Source organism: Telopea speciosissima, chromosome 7 (assembly GCF_018873765.1).
Source record: "Telopea speciosissima isolate NSW1024214 ecotype Mountain lineage chromosome 7, Tspe_v1, whole genome shotgun sequence".
In the NCBI taxonomy this organism is placed as follows: domain Eukaryota; kingdom Viridiplantae; phylum Streptophyta; class Magnoliopsida; order Proteales; family Proteaceae; genus Telopea; species Telopea speciosissima.
Window position 1 is genome coordinate 65,837,762 of NC_057922.1, and position 14,937 is coordinate 65,852,698.

Sequence of the window (14,937 nt, forward strand, 5' to 3'; positions counted from 1 at the left end):
GTAAAGTCTGTGTTGAATTTGGGTGTTCTTCATATCATGATGGTGCTTGGTGTAAGCCGGTACCATCTCCAAGGATCTTTATTGCAGTAGGTTGCAATTGGTTGGACGAGCGACAAGGTTGGATTGAACCGGAAAACAACTTGTGTGTCCTACCTGATCGACAACGTCTATACCATTTGTTTACTCTAAAAGGATTACAACCAAAGGTAACCACATCGACTGTACAGCCACAAGGACTGCCGAACATGTCAACTCAAATGCAAGTGACGTCAACTGTGTTTGAAGTTTCACCTATAGCAGATGTACCAACAAAAGATTCTACTAAAGCGGTTTGTGTTGAAGAGATTCAAGAACCTATAGCTAAAGAAATTCAAGTAGACCAAGTTGCACCAGTAGTTGAGATCATGGTTGAGAAGCTCGGCCATCAAATTGATGTGGAGGTCCAACACACAATGGTAGAAGAAACTACTGAAGAGGGCAAAGTAGACAAGGTTGAGGACATGGAAGATGAAGTGGTGATTGACAACACTCCACAAGAAATCATCGACATCCAAGATGTTGTTCTTGAAGAGGTCGAGCACATAGAGTTTGTTATTGTTAGAGTTGTTAGAATATCTTGTATAGGGGTAGTTCTGTCATTGTCTAGTTATAAGACATGACTAAGTTGTATTTTTATTTTATTGTCTTATTTCTCCTTACCTCCCTAGGGAGGCTTGTGTAATTTGGAAGACTTAATGAATGAAGCTAATATGTGTGTTGAGAATCACTCTCAACACACATAATCGATTCTCCCATTCTCTTCTCTTCTTCTTATCTCTTCTCTCCTTCTTCTTCTTCTTCTTCTTGCTGTAAACTTCTTCTCTTACCAGATTCGATCTACCTTTGAGTTTCAACTGTTATGCCACTATGGTTCTTTGAAGAGAATGCTCCATGCATTGAAGACTTTATCCCCAATGTTCCCGCTTCACCGAAATTCTGTTTGGGGATGGTCAAAGCTGCTGATCACATGTTGATTCCCCCTCATCACTACAAAATTCGAGGACGAATTTTTTCAAGTTGGGGAGAGTTGATGCAGATTCATCATCAAATAGGGCTTGTTTCATTGGGAATAAGTGTAGGGTTGGGATATATATATGTTGGGCCTTTGTTCCCAAGGGTTTTCTATGTATTAGGCCACTTTAGTGGGCCTGAAATAGGGGTATATAGGTTGCATACGGGATTAGCCCAATATTTAGTTTTTATTTTGTGTTTTTAATTGAACCGGTTTAAATTGGTTGCATCCAATTGGTTCAATTGGTCTAATTTAAGTGAAGTGATCCTATTGGCTAAGAGGTTCTTATATCCTATTGGCTACTAGGGAATCTTCTTTATTTTAAGTAGTTTAAGTTGTTTTAAGTCATTAGGACTCTATTTTGAGTGTATTTGAGCTTCCTAGTCAGTTTAAGTTGCCTAATAGGTTAGGGATAAGGTTAGGCCATTCCTTTTTAGTGTCTAAGTCTATTTTTGAGTCCTCTATATAAGTTTGTAAGAGAGGCCAGCATTGGATACGAATTTGATTAATAAAAATTAGCTTTATGCTTGCTGCCTTTGTTGCTGCCTTTGCTCCATCGTGAGTGTGCCTTGTGAGTAATATCAAGGTTACCTTGTGAGTAATATCAAGGTTGAAGGGATTGGTGGATCTCCAATCGACTCCTTGCATCGTGAAGATCGGGAGGGCTGCTACTTATCTCCTTGCATTTAAAGATCGGGAGACCCCATTGTTCATCTTCAAAGTTGTTGCCATTGAAGACCTGTAACAAGTAAGAAATTCTGCAACTATTCTTCTTCCTTCTAGAAGGTCACATACAAGGTAATTTTCGTGAGAATTCTGCCCAGCCAAATCTAACCATTAGAATCTGCTAAAAATTTGATCAAGTCTTTCTCAAATCCTAAGAGAGACTCGATTCAAATTTCAGCACCATCCACCCAGCAGATTGTCTGAAATTACAGTTTTGCCCCTCTCTCCTACTTCTACTAGGAAACCTCCATAACTCCAAATCTGTCCATCAGTTTCAAACCAAACTTTCAGCATACATCCCTTACATCATTGTTGACACTTGATCCAAGTTTCAGCCCCAAACTCCCACTTTATCCCCTCCATTCCTTCACTCCATTAAAACCCAAAACCTGCAACACAATTCTGTCCAGAACTGCAGAATTTTAAAACCTTCCCAAATCCTATTATTTTTATACCATATTGACCCCCTAGACCTGCCCATTAATACCCTATTTTGAGTCTATTTGAGTTTCCTAGTCAGTTTAAGTTGCCTAATAGGATATAAGAACCTCTCAGCCAATAGGATCACTTCACTTAAATTAGACCAATTGAACCAATTGGATGCAACCAATTTAAACCGGTTCAATTAAAAAAAACAAAATAAAAACTAAGTATTGGGCTAATCCCGTATGCAACCTATATACCCCTATTTCAGGCCCACTAAAGTGGCCTAATACATAGAAAACCCTTGGGAACAAAGGCTCAACATATATGTATCCCAACCCTACACTTATTCCCAATGAAATAAGCCCTATTTGATGATGAATCTGCATCACCACTTCTTCCTTGTCATTATCTTCTGTGTTGTATTTACCCAAATTTCCTTTTAATCTCTTATCTGTTATTCAATTCACCAATGCTTACAACTGTTCTAAAACCTTTTTCCCTGATTCCTGTGTACTTTTGGATTTGTAGACAAAGAAGACGATTGGTAGAGGCAGAGTCTGCGGGGAACTATATCTTCTTGAGGACGCACCTTCGACCTTCGGTTGTTTGTTCGAGCACAACCTCCTCTCATCAAATCCATTGCCAGCTTGGTTATCCGTCCTTATAGAGTTTGCAGAAACTTTTTCCTAGTTTTCGTTCCCTTTCGGTTTTAAATTGTGAGTCGTGTCAATTTGGAAGCTCCACCATGTGAGTTATCTCCCTCGTGTCAATAAATGGGCCACACATCCCTTTTCTTTAATTCACTTTAATATGTGGGGTCCTTGTCATGTAACGTCCACACTGGGTTTTAAATATTTTGTTACTTTTGTTGATGACTATTCTCCTGTTACTTGGTTATATTTAATGAAGTGTTGGTCTGAATTGTTTTCCATCTTTTCCTTATTTATTGTTGAAATTAAGAATCAATTTGGTTGTTATGTTAAAATTTTGTGTAGTGATAATGCACGAGAATATTTTTCTGCCCCGTTTTCTGAATTTATGACCACTCATGGGATCATTCATCAGTCTTCCTGTTCTGACACACCCCAATAAAATGGTGTGGCAGAAAGGAAGAACCGTCAATTGATGGAAGTGACTCGGTTCCCTTCTCTTTGAAATGAAAGTGGACAAATCTTTCTGGGCTGTTGCAGTGTTAATTGCTTGTCTCCTAATTAATCGTATGTCTTCCTCTCTTTTAGGTGGTGGCATTCCTCATGCTTTGCTTTTTCCTTCGGAATCTCTCTTTTCATTGCCACCACATGTCTTTGGGTGTGTCTGCTTTGTTCAAGACCATACTCCGGGGTTATCTAAGTTAGATCCCAAAGCCGTTAAATGCATTTTTGTGGGTTATTCTCGTGTTCAAAAGGGGTATCGGTGTTATTCTCCTATTCTTCGTAAGTATTTTATTACTGTTGATGTTTCTTTCTTTGAGTCTTAGTCCTATGTGGATGAGCCTCGTGTTGATCCTTCCTTGGATGAGGATATTCCTCTGTGTTATTCAGCCTCCTGTTGTTCAACCTCCTTTGCAACCTCCTTTGAAGCCTCCGGTTATTAATGTTTACCGCCGTCGTGCAAGGGAAGAAGATGCCCCATTGATTATCCACTTGCTGCCATGCGTTTGCCATCTGCTGATCCTTCTCCTGCCCCTATCTTTTCTGACTTGGACCAGCCCATTGCTCATCGCAAAGGTAAACGTCGATGTGTTCAGCACCCTCTATTTACTTATGTTTCTTATTCTGGTTTATCGTTTACCTTTCAAACTTGTCTTTCCACTGTTGCATCTCATCTTATTCTTAAGACAATTGCAGAGACATTATCTATTTCTGGCTGGAGGACAGCTATGGAAGAAGAATTACAGGCTTTAGAACATAACCATGCTTAGGATCTTGTTCCATTGCCCCCTGGGAAGTCTACCATTGGTTGCCGTTGGGTTTATGTACTCAAGGTTAATGCTGTTGGCTCTCTTGCTCGCCTGAAAGCTCGCTTAGTGGCCAAGGGCTATGCACATATGTATGGTGTAGATTACTTGGATACTTTTTCTCCAGTTGCCAAGCTATCCTCTGTTAGTATCCTGATTTCCCTTGCCGCCTCTCATCGGTGGCCTGTGCATCAACTGGATGTTAAGAATGCTTTCCTCCATGGTGATCTGCAGGAGGAGGTGTATATGGAGCAACCTCCTGGGTTTGTTGCTCAGGGGGAGTTTGGGTTAGTTTGCAAATTGAAGAAATCATTGTATGGATTGAAACAATCTCCAAGGGCCTGGTTTGGCCGCTTTACAGAGGTAGTACTTGAGTTTGGTTTGTCACTGTGCAATAGTGACTACTCTCTTTTCTGTCATCAGACCAAAATCGGCAAGATTTTTCTGATTGTATATGTAGATGACATTGTGATTACTGGCGATGATTCTACAGGAATTGATAGTTTGAAGACTCATCTACAACAAAGATTTCAAACTAAGGATCTGGAAAAAGTGAAGTATTTCCTAGGAGTTGAAGTGGCTCAATCCAGGAAGGGAATCTCTCTCACAATGGAAGTATACCCTTAATTTGCTTACAGAGATTGGGATGCTAGGATGTAAACCTCTTGATAATCCAATGGATCCCAATGTCAAACTTGCTGCAGATGAGGGAGATGCTCTTGATGATCCAGAAAAGTACAGAAGATTGGTTGGAAAATTGAATTACTTGACATTCACTCGGTTTGATATCTCATTTCCGGTCAGTGTTGCAAGTCAGTTCATGTCATCTCCTAGGACTCCTCATTGGGATGCTCTCATTCAAATTTTGAGGTATTTCAAGAAGGCTCTAGGACGTGGGTTAGTGTATACTGATCATGGACATATACGAGTTGAGGGATTTTCTGATGCAGATTGGGCCGGATCCCCAATTGACCGGAGATCAACTATTGGTTACTGTATATTTGTTAGAGGTAACCTTATTTCATGGAAGAGTTAGAAACAAAGCATAGTGGATAGATCAAGTGCCGAGTTAGAATATCGAGCCATGGCACATGCTACTTGTGAGCTTGTTTGGTTGAAGATGTTGTTGACTGAACTAGGGTTTGAGAATTCTACACCAATGTAATTGTGGTGTGACAACCAGGCAGCAATACATATTGCCTCAAACCTCGTATTTCGTGAGAGAACTAAACATATTGAGGTAGATTGTCACTTTGTGAGAGAAAAACTCTAACAGGGCGTAATCTCTACGAAGTATGTCATGATTGGAGAATAACTTGCTTATATTTTTACTAAGTCTCTAGTGAGTGGGAGGGGTTGACTACATTTGTAACAAGCTCGGCATGATTGATATATATGCTCCAGCTTGAGGGGGAGTGTTAGAAGGGTAGAAAGGGCATTCACCCTTCTTGGGATTAGTGCCAGGGAATTTGGCGCTAATCCCGAGAAGGGATCCCTCTCTTATCCTTTTTATTTTTCTGGTTTCCCTTTATGCCCCTATATAGGATTCCTAATATATGAGATATTTTCTGAGCTCAGCTTGCTCTCTCCTCTTCTATTTTTCTACTATTAACAACTTCAATAGATGGCATTAAATCTGAGACTGCCAGTTTCTTCAATAAGCTTTTTCATCCATCCTCCATTTCCCATACTTCTCCCATCCCTGAGGGCCTTCTAAACAAGTTCATCAAGCCCTCCTACATTGATGATCTCAGGAAGATTCCTTGTGAAAATGAAATTCTGGCGGCAGTTCATTCTTTCAAGGCTAACAAGGCCCTGGGACCTGATGGGTTCAACATGGGTTTTTCTCTTCCTGTTGGGACATCAAAGTAGACATTGTTCTTGCCATTCAGAGCGTTTGTTTTATAACCCCTCTCAGGTTAAAGGAATTAATCAGACTTTTCTTTGTCTGATTCAAAGAAAGAAGGGGCTTCAGCCATGATCGACTTCAGGCCTATTGCCTTATGTAACATGCTCTACAAATTTATTGCTAAGGTGTTGGCTAATCTTGTCAAATTTGTTGTAGACTCTCTTGTCAGCATCAACCAATCAGCTTTTATTGTTGGCAGGAGCATCTTTGACAACATCCTTCTTTGCAATGAATTGGTTAGAGGGTTTGATAGGAAAACCACCCATCAGCTGCCCTTATGAAGATTGACTTGCATAAAGCTTTTGATTCCTTAAGGTGGGCCTACATTGTCAATGTCATGAACTTGATGGGCTTCCCCTCCAACATTTGTAAATTGGGTCTATTACTGTATCTCCACACCACAGTTTTCGGTTCTTTTCAATGGTACTCTGGTTGGATTCTGCTCTTCTTCAGTTGGCATTGGACAAGGCTGCCCCTTGTCTCCTCTCATCTTCACCCTCGACTTGGAAGTGCTCTCAAGAGATATTCAATACAAAACTGATAGGCTCCTTACTACTCCTATGGCCAAATGCAAGTGCCTCAAGATCTCTTACTTGGCCTTTGCAGGTGATCTCATGATATTCTCCAAAGCTGCCTTGGGATCAATTGAGACTATTATGACGTGTATCTCTTTTGAAAAAGTTTCAGGGCTTAAAATGAATCCTCTTAAATCCCTTCCCTTTTTGGCCGGTATCCCAAAGTAGGTTAAGGGTGTGTTTGGTTGAAGGTGTCAGACGAGTCGGATTCTTAAATTGGATCAGCTTCTTAAGAATCTGGTTCATGTGGATTTGGATTCGAATAAAAAACCTGTTTGGTTACCCTGGGTCTGTCAGGTGGAATCCAACTCAAAAACTGTTTGGTTGCCCTGGGTCTGTTAGGTGGAATCCTTCTGAATCCATATGTAAGACTGTTTGGTTACCTGAGTCTGTCAGTTGGAATCTACTTGAATTTTGTATGAAAAAATATTTTAATCTTGTTTTGTTATACAACATATGCATACATTTAATATGACTTTATAAAAAATAAGATAATAAAAAAATTGGATTAAAATTCTCAAAAGAAAGTCATTCCCAAATTTTCATGTGTCCATAAAAATTACAAAATTAGCACTAAGTGGTGTTATGTTACTTCAACAAAGCAAAACTCATAGTACGGGCATTTTCAAACAATAGAGATCTCTACATATGGTAAAAAAATCCATATCCATTTAATTTAAGTACATACGTATAAATTTTTTGTCAAATTTCAAAGATGCCATTAAATTTGGGTTCTTGTATGGATTAATGTCATAACTGACTATGCTATGAACAGTTGAATAAAAAGGGCCTTGGTGGATTTGAACCACCATCCCTGGAACATGCTCATGTTCCAAGTGCTCTACCAATTTGAGCTAAAGACCCATCAAGTGGAGCTTTGAATTTAATCAACAACAAATAGAACCACTAACTAAGAAGACATGACATTCCAAGACTGATAGTATATTGCGTAATCATATTTGACAACTAAAGTTATTGTGTTCTTCTTGCTGGACAGTAATAACAAGTCAAGAAGGGAGAAAGAGCATGCTGAAGCTGGCTGAGAGCATGCTTCCTTGTTGCAAAATTTATGATGTCATTTAAAAAAGAAAAAAAAACTTGGGACTAGTTTTGCTGCAAGTTTACACAGGGAGGCCTTCCTTATGGTCCTAATGCCTGTTGTGTGGCAGATCAATCCAAAATTTAGGGTCAGGTAGGGCTAGAGAAAGATGGTTGCTGCTAGTTTTTTTAAAAAACTTGGGACTGGTTTTGCTGCAAGTTGACAACTAAAGATGTTGTGTTCTTCTTGCTGGACAGTAATAACAAGTCAAGAAGGGAGAAAGAGCATGCTGAAGCTGGCTGAGAGCATGCTTCCTTGTTGCAAAATTTATGCTGTCATTTAAAAAAAAAAAAAAAACTTGGGACTAGTTTTGCTGCAAGTTTACACAGGGAGGCCTTCCTTATGGTCCTAATGCTTGTTGTGTGGCAGATCAATCCAAAATTTAGGGGTAGGTAGGGCTAGAGAAAGATGGTTGCTGCTAGTTTTTTTAAAAAACTTGGGACTGGTTTTGCTGCAAGTTTATCCAGGTCACCTGGTCAAATTTCAAGTTTCAGGCTTAATGGAGGTTGTGTAGCAGATCAATCCAAAGATTTTTTTTTTTTTTGGTAGAAAAGATAGAGCAGCAACAACCCTGCTATGGAATACGACCAAAATCTTCACCTTAGCAGACAGTACAGAAACTAAAGCTAAGCCTAAAATAAGTTCAATAAATTTCCCTACAAAATGACTTGAAAATAGTAAAAACTAAACCTTATTGGGAGATCAAAAAGGCTTCAAGTTGGTAATTGAACATAAAAAATCCCATACAAAGAAACAAAGACAAGGAACATGGGCTCTAAGCATATTCAAGGAAGCCATACAAGTGCCAAACAAATTACACTATAAAGTAGTAAATCAGTGAGCAAGCTGATATAAATTAAGCAAGCAATTCTCAGTTTCACCATCACACTGCAACTTGTTACTATGTATGCTATAAAATATTAAACCAGTGACCAAGTCAATATAAAACTGAAACATAAAACTGATTTGAGCTGATGTCAAGAGTGGACCTCTGTTTCAGACCATAATATAATTCTCAATCTCTTCCCCACTTGGTTTCCATCATCATACCTTCCACCCTAAGCGAAGAAACAAACACAGAAATTCCCTTTTTCAGCTTTTCATCTTCCAGTAGAGTTCTCACCAGCCAGAACCCATTAGCAGGTTAGAAATCTCATATATTTTTCAAAAAATTTGTCGAAGTAGATCAAAACCCACTTCCCAAAATTCTGAATCTGAAATGGGTTTTCAAGTTTGCCTTCTTTTTTCAATTCTCTGTTTTATTCCCAGAAACCTTGACTCAAACAGTTGCACAAACCCCAGTTTATTCAGAGACAGACAGAGCTGTACTACTGGGATTCAAAGGCAAGATTTTGAAGGACACATAACAGAGATTCTCTCTTCGTGGATTGGTAAAGATTGCTTTGGAGGAGATTGGGAGGGCATTCAGTGTAACCCTACAGGGAGGGTGATTGGTTTGGACCTCAGCACCATAGGATTATGTTTCTAGCTAAATTTGTTAGTTTCTTTTTCTTATTGTAATTAGGCTTGATTTTAGGTTCCTATTATGGTTTGGTCTTAGGCTTAGATAGCTAAGAGTCCAATTTATATTGTAATTCTGTTTTTGGGTTTATATAAATATAAACAGCAGTGATGGTACGATAGTATTTATTATCTATCGTCCAGTCCCTTTCTTCTCCATCGACTCCTATCTTCTTCTTCCTCTCTTCTCTGTCACTCTTGTTCTCTACTGGTTTTCTATGGTTCTTGTACCATCACAGTAATGAAAGAAATAGGAGTCCCAAGTAGATAAGATGGGAGGGGATACTTGGTGTATTTTGCTATAATATGGTTATGATTAATGAGACCATAAAAGGCCTAGTCTGGCACTGGGGGGGTTTCAAAAGGTAGCCTTCTCTTTTTCTTCTTCCCCCCCCCCCCCCTCCTCCTTTTAAATATATACATGAAAGTTGATTGTAGGTAAGAGTGAAGAACATGAGAAGCCCAAAGAAAACATTTTATATATCTTGGTTTAATTACCCATAAAGTGGAAACATGGATATGGTGTTGCAGATAGAACTCATAGAAGTGCAGCAACATGGATAAAGAAGAAAGGTAAGGTACTTCAGAGTGCTGACATTCTGTGTGATCGACTGGACGGAGCATGGCTACAACACCAGCAATTCTTTATGGAATAGAATGTTAAGTAACCAATAGAGAAAGAAAGCAAAAAAATTGATATGCAGAATCTGTCACTGAGATGGGATGTTGAGATAAATGAGTGGCAAGAATAGAAGATTAGAACAAAAACTTTGATATAGGATGGTGACAAATATTCGGTCAAATATCAGATTTGCAAAGAAAAGCTAAATAAATAAGGACAATTCTAAGAAATGGGGTGGGGAAGAGAAGTAGATAAACATAAGAAATCACATCTGGGGTCTTTTAGCAAAAACAAATAGAAGTTGTTGAGAAAGCAACACATTAAAACTTGAGAATATTTTAAAAGAAAAAGAAAAACATTACATTCATTATAAAAATTTAAAGTAAATGTAGCCCTAGTTTGAATAATGGATATGGTACGAGTTTGTGGCATTCAAAGAACGAGCCAAAGACCAAAACTTCACTTGGGTGGCGGTAAGGGGGAAAAGCCACAGTGCTTAGTTTGAGGTAATTGGGAAAGGAAACAGAGTGCTTATAAGACATGAACCTAAACGGTTGTTGCATTTGATATCTCTATGCGTCTTTCACAAACGTACATGAAAGATCAACAGGGAGTCCAGGATACAAAACGAGCTCATGTAGAATCACAATACCATGTTAAATAGTCAGGCCCCTTTTTAGATTGTCTATGTCAAAACCACAAAATTTCATTATTCAAAGTTAAAATTGCAATAAAAGACATGAATCTAATTCTCTCTGTATTAGTTCCAACCAAGGTCTAGAAATTCGTTTATCCTTACCATTGTTTCAGAAAGCAAAAGTGTCAGCTACAAACATGGAAACTTTGATTAAGTAATGAAGCACCCATACCTTGGACAGAAATTCATCATATGCGAGTTTGTAATTACTGTCAGAATGATCCTTGGGAACAACCCTCTCATCCACGCAGAAAAAATGCCACTTCGCCCACTCGATCGAATCAACATAAAGAGGTTCAATTAATTTCTTGGAATCCCATTTTCAAAAAGCATTTAAAAATAAATACACAACACAACAAAATGCAGAGTCAACTTTTTAATTTCCTCACCTAATACTTTTGATGAGAGAACCTCCGGATACAACCACAGTGAAAGCCCCTCTCTCTCTCTCTCTCACGAATTTCTCTGATAAATCTGAGGTATACTTAGCGAGAGAGATTGAGAGATCGTCCTTTGTATCAAAGACCTGCACCTCCGGTTTACCTTTGGCGATCGCCATTTCCGCCTTGACAGATGAGTGCACCTTTGTATTGAAAGGGTTGGGATTTGAGGTCGTCGAGGAAACGGTGTTCGATCTGAACGAGCAAGGAAAAGTTCTTGCTGGAACCAACCTTGGGACTGAGAGAAGGTTAAGAGTAGGTCGACGAAAGCGTGAAAAAGGAGTGGAAAATACACGAAGAGAAGATGAGTTCATGGACTCCAATGGAGTCGATTTGAGTTGCAACCAGGCTGGAGAAGAAAACGAGATGGTTGAGAAACCCTAGCAATCGACCTGTTTAATCCCGATTTTTGGAGTCCACTAGAATCCATCCTATATATATGAGGGCCTAGAAACCTGGACTCGTCTTGGGTGAATTCTTGTGAATTATAAAAATTACACATAAAGTTGGATTCTTGTGGATTCTTAGAATCCAACACAGAACTGTGTTCCGAGAAACCAAACATGCGAAAAATTACGGAATCCAGATTCTTAAGAATCCGACTCCTCAGAATCCTTCAACCAAACAAGCCCTAAAGCTCTTCTTTATGAGGTTTCTTGAATCCCCCTAGGGTACCTCCCAATAAAATACTTGGGATTACCCCTTATTCTAGCCAGGGTTTCTGCTCACCATTGCTTCCCTATCCTTGAGCTTCTTCGCAAAATGCTCCAGCTTTGGAAAGGGAAACTTCTTACTTATGCTGGGCTCTTGGAACTGATCTGCTCGGTTATACAGTCAGCTTATATCTACTGGTCTGGCATCTTTGCTCTTCCCCAATCCATTATCAAGGGCATTGAATCCATTGTGAGTAGCTTCCTTTGGAAAGGCACGGAGTCCTCTAGATTCCTTCGCCCTACTACCTTGGCCTCCGTTTGCCTCCCTAGAAAGGAAGGAGGTCTTGGGTTACGAAGAATAAAAGAAGTCAACAAGGCTGGCATCCTCAAACTTATTTGGAAGATTACTTCTAAACATAAGAGTATTTGGGTGGACTTGATATATTCGGGGATTCTTAAGAGAGACTATTTGGACTGTATCTTGCCTCTCTGACTCCTATTGGGTCTGGAAGAACATTCTCAAACTCAGAACCCTAGCCTTTGGGGCAATTACCACCAAGATTGATGATGGCTCTACTACCAGAATTTGGTTAGATCATTGGGACCCCATGGGCATTCTCCTTCATATTGTGAGCTCAAGACTTATTTACAGGGCTGGCCTCCATAGGCTCTCATCGGTTGCGGACATTATCCTATCTAATTGCTGGACTCCGTCTCCCACCCCTCAACTTGCAGACATTTGGAATGCCCTTCCTTCTATTATTAGAAGACCTGCTGGTTCGGGAGATTTGACTACTTGGACTCCCACTTCTTCAGGCATTTTCAGCTCCAAATCTGTTTGGAACATCATAAAAACTAGGGGCCCTATTGCTACATGGCACAAGATTGTTTGGTTCAAAGGGCACATCCCGCAGTATAGCTTTTGTGTTTGGTGCGCTCTTACAAACTGCCTCCCAATTCAGTCCTTTCTCCTTCATCGGCAAATCAGTGTCTCTCCATCCTGCTGTCTTTGTTGGAATGGTATTGAATCTATAGAGCACCAGCACCTATTTTTTGATTGCCCATTCTCTTCCGCTATTAGGTATGGGGTTCTTTGCAAATGTTGGCCCAGAAGAAGAAGAATTCTCCCTTTTCAATGAGAATGGGTGTGGATCGACATGACCTTCGGGGGCAACTCCTTTTGTGATAGAATTGGAAAGCTTGCTTTTGGAGCTACTGTTTCTCATATTTGGATGGAGCGCAACATTAGGAGATGGACTTCCAACTCTAGATCCTATAGGCAGATTTGGGACTCCATCTCCTTTGAAGTCAGCATGAAATCCCAACCCCCTCTTCTTCTTCTTTTTCTACTTCTTCCCCTAGGAACAAACATATTATTGCCTCCTGGGGCCTCCCCTCTTCTTTGTTATCCCCTCATTAGTTGGGCCTGTGTGCCCTTTTTTTGCATGTTGTTTTTTCTCCTCCCCCCCCCCCCTTGTATTCTGTGGTTTCCTTGTATTTTCTCTCTTTGGTAATGGATTTTTATTCACCCAAAAAAAATCCCTAGTGAGACTACTAATAGATAAAAGATTTGTAGTAAAATTAGGGACATGCAAAACTGAAGAAAGGGATAAATTAGAGGAACATTTGATGGATCCTTGACCAGAAACAGTGGAAAGAGATCCATCAACACTACAAACTCTTTGTTTACCTGCTACTGGAGAATACTGAAACAAGGGGAATGAGACCCAGTCATATGATCAGTGACCCATGAGTCAATTATCCATGGGATGGACTCAACTGAGGTGCATTGACCATAGAAGGAATTACCTGATGGAAGGAGTAGAGGAGTCAGAAGGTTGTGAGGTGAAAGAGGCAGAGGAAACACTGGCACTGGCAGGTGGCGCTGGAGAAGAAGTCTCAAGCCTGGACATCAAACGCCGTAGGTGGTGAATCTCACCTGAAGAGATAGATGCATCGGTAGGGTTCTCATCAGTTGTAGTGTGATGGGCAGCAGCCCCAGGCAACCGACCCTGGCCACGTCCATGAGAAGGAGGGGTTCGGCCTTGAAGCTTCCAACATCGGTCTTTAGTGTGCCACTCCTTTCCACAAAAATCACACTTCACAGGAGCTTTCTCAGAAGCAAATTCTCAGTCCCACGAGCAGAAGATCCCTGAGGGGAAACACCATGGGAAGATGGACATGTACCAATGTAAAGTGTAGATCTCTCCATGGGAATAGAATGAGCCACAGCAGTATGACAAGTCTCCTCAGAGGCAACAATAGCATAAGCCTGCTCAAGAGAAGGAAACGGATCCCTATTGAGAACATTTGCGCGTATCTGATCAAACTTTACGTTTAACCCAATAAGAAAATCATAAGCACGAAGTTTATCTTCCCATTTGCGAAAGGCAACCGTGTCAGTCTCACAAGTAGCAGTGAAACACCCATAGAAATCCAAAGTCTGCCAGAGACCTCTCAGGGTTGAATAATACTGAGATAAAGAGGTCTTTTTGTTGCAATTGGTGAATTTTTCTACAGAGTTCAAAACACTGCACATCATTGCCCACTTGGGAGTACGTCTCCTTGGCAACCGTCCAGATGGTTGCAGCAGAATCAAGAAGAAGATAGCTCTGAGCAATGATAGGATCAATGGAATTAAGAAGGTAGGACATTACTAAACATTCATCTTTCTCCCATTTGTTTTGAGTAGGACCAGCAGCAGAAGGCTTCATAGAGGCTACCGTAAGATGACCAGAAAGACCACGGGAACCCACAGCTAAAGAACAGGATCTAGACCACGTCAAATAATTACTCCTATTAAGCTTGACAGAGTTCATATGGAATGAGGGGAAGTCGCGTTCACGCTGCAGGACCACCCATTCATGATGCAGTAGATTCATCAGACATGGTTGCTAGTCATAGAAAAATATGGGAAACGAGGTATAGGAAAAAAAAACTATGACCACATAAAAATCTCCAAGAAACAGAAGGAGATGTTTAAGTCATGGGTAAGAAAAAAAAATCCTTTGGTGAGAGAATAATCACCACCAAGGGAAAAACAGGGAGGGGCAAGGGGGTGGGAGTTCTCGGCCTGCAGGAGGTGAGGCGAGAGAGAGAGGCAGTAGGTGGTGGTGGTCGGCGGTGGTGCTGGCGGCGTGAGAAGAAAGAGAAAGATAGGCAACGGTGGTTTAGGGTTTCATGAGTAGAGAGACTCAAATCCTAAGGTTGATTCTCCTAGCTCTGATACCATGATGGAATATTTGGAGAAATGTGACTTAT

General features: G+C 40.3%; 1 protein-coding gene across 1 annotated transcript in view; it reads left to right on the forward strand.

Annotated features, from left to right (window-relative positions):
* Positions 1 to 14,937, forward strand: part of LOC122669709 — an 86,038-nt gene that overhangs the window by 30,835 nt on the left and 40,266 nt on the right. The gene's annotated exons all lie outside the window — the stretch shown is intronic.